We start from the raw sequence: 2,500 nt of genomic DNA on the forward strand, positions 1-2,500 counted from the left end.
CACAGCCAATGAGTTCCCCTCAAATGAGGTTTAAATCTATAAACAGATTGGTCACAGCCAAACTGTTTATCTAAAAAAACTGTCTCAACATAATCCCTAGCAGACTAACAGGGTCAGTCTGGGCGAAAATAATTAATTTCATCAGATCAAAACAATAAAAGACACTGTTTTTGTGACGTGCAAAATGCAGTGAAAGACAATATTCTGTAAAGGCGTATCGAAGCATCAGACACTTACTCAGACTTGCCAAATTTCCCAGAGCACCCGGCTTCTTTTCACGTCCAGCAACAGCAGGAGTTGATTTGCCTTGCATGGTGCTTGCCGCCTTTTCCAACACTCATTGTCATGGGTTTTTTTTTACAGTTGTTTGCAAATTTACAACAACTAACCATTTTTTTCTAAACTCTCATCACAGCATTTCACATACATCACACAAATAGCCAAAGAGTTACTTTTCTTTTCAAAAGCACATTCTGTTCTTTGAAAGAACTTTAACACCTGGCTATGGCTGTGTCCGAAACAGGAAGAATGCTGCTTTTTAAGATATCCAACAGGGGAGCGAGGGATTGAGGCATGTCCAAATCAAATATTTCTCTGAAATGCTGCCTTCTAAGATACCTTCGTTTTTGCTGAATTGTGAAGGCAGCGTAGATGTATCCTTCATGCTGCCTTTAATAATAGTGATTGTGAGCAGCTATTGCTCACGGTAGAGAGCTGAAGGCAGCGAGACAGCAGACAGCTGCCTTCCATTTTGGACAGACCCCATGTCTCTGATTCAATATGGAATTAGGTATGGTTGGTCTACTTTTCACTTGTTTCAATGATCTAAGCTACGCTGAATGGCCTATTTAAGCAGAAATCATAATTTAGCAACAAATTGTTTACAATTTATTTACTAATCATTTTCAAATAATAATTTCACCATTAACTAGTTTAAAAATGATGTAACTTACCTTACCTAACATATCATTTCTCAATAATTTACACACATATATCAATATTTGTCAATTTGTTTGTTGTCTGTCTTGGTGTCACGGGTACGCTGGTGACTATGTTGCTCCGTCCGGCATATTTTGCATGTGGAGCGCTTTGGGTTTAGCCTAGAAATCTAGACGCACCCTAGCGGCGGCAAATTAATTTGCTCAGCTTGTACGTCTAGTATCGAACCATAGGAATTTCTATTGGCTTAACACCGTGGATGACGGCCAATCACAGCGCTCTATTTCGTTAGAGAGTCTTAAGGCGGGCTTAACAGGATAACGACATCCTGCGACGGTGAACAACAAGGAAGGTGGCTATGGCAAACGAAGAGCGGTTGTTTGAATCGGCGTTGGCGTCAACTTTGGAGGAGTTGGACTTGTGCTTTTCTTTGAAAGTAGATCAACACAATGCACTTAAGTCATTCCTTTCGAAGAAGGATGTATTTGCCGTTTTGCCGACCGGATACGGATATGGTCGTAGCGCTGGCCTATTGCATGCCTAGGCAGTTTGAAAGACAATTCTCTGCCCGCCCCTTGGATTAAGCGAGGTGAATGATTCGATGCCAGACTATACATGTCAATGATATAGGATGGCCCGCCAGGCTACTTTGGGTTACACTCTGCATAGAAAATGCGCTATATAAACTATAATACTATATAAATATATAAACTTACTTAATGACTTACTAATGTTTTGTTCATAATTAGTTCATCCTTATCTTATGTATATACTTATTCATTAGTTATTCCAAAGTGTTACCAAAAAAAACCCTGCAATTATATATTTGACTCTTTGCATGTTAGGATGTAGCCTACAGGCTTAAGACCCTGCAGCTCAGGCTTCCATTAGATTAACATAATGAAGGTCATCAAATGCTTGTGGCACTAGTGTGAATGCTTGAGTTACTGTACTTTTGGTTGGTTAGTAACAAATTCTGCAGTAAGAGCTCACTGATTACCTGGATGATACTGGTTGCAGAATTATTACAATTCATTTCTATTGCCAAAAGGATAGTCTGGAGACTCTCACATTGTTGAACTTCAAGACACTTCATATCCACAGGCCTCTAATTTGTCTGTCTGGGTTTTAGCATACCAGGTGAACAGCTAATCATAAATGCATTAGGGCATTTCTACCATATGGAGATAGAAGCAATTCCAGGCTTTTACGAGGCAGAGGAGCAGGCTCCTTTTATTATGCACCACCCATGACTGTGCCCTCTTTAACATTTCTGATTGGGTTTGCCAGAGGACAAGATATGACATCATGAGAGTGCCGGGAAGTAAATAGCAAGCTTCAAACATAACCTCTGGATGGCAATTTAAATGTCACCCTTTTTGAGAATGCCTTTGAATACATTTAATTTATCCGCCTTCACACAGACTTGAAAGAGCTTTGCCTGTAGAATCTAAGGTAGAGATACCCTATTTGATTTAACTGTCTGTTTTGTTCAAGGCTTTGTCTATCAAGCAGGAGGGAAAAAAGGGGAAACAATGATTTGACTGAAAGGCTTATCAGC

This window comes from Alosa pseudoharengus, unplaced genomic scaffold (genome assembly GCF_046254945.1).
Source record: "Alosa pseudoharengus isolate Yale_2024_CS ecotype anadromous, Long Island Sound unplaced genomic scaffold, YU_APseudo_1.1 YU_APseudo_1.1_scf_19, whole genome shotgun sequence".
NCBI lineage: Eukaryota > Metazoa > Chordata > Actinopteri > Clupeiformes > Clupeidae > Alosa > Alosa pseudoharengus.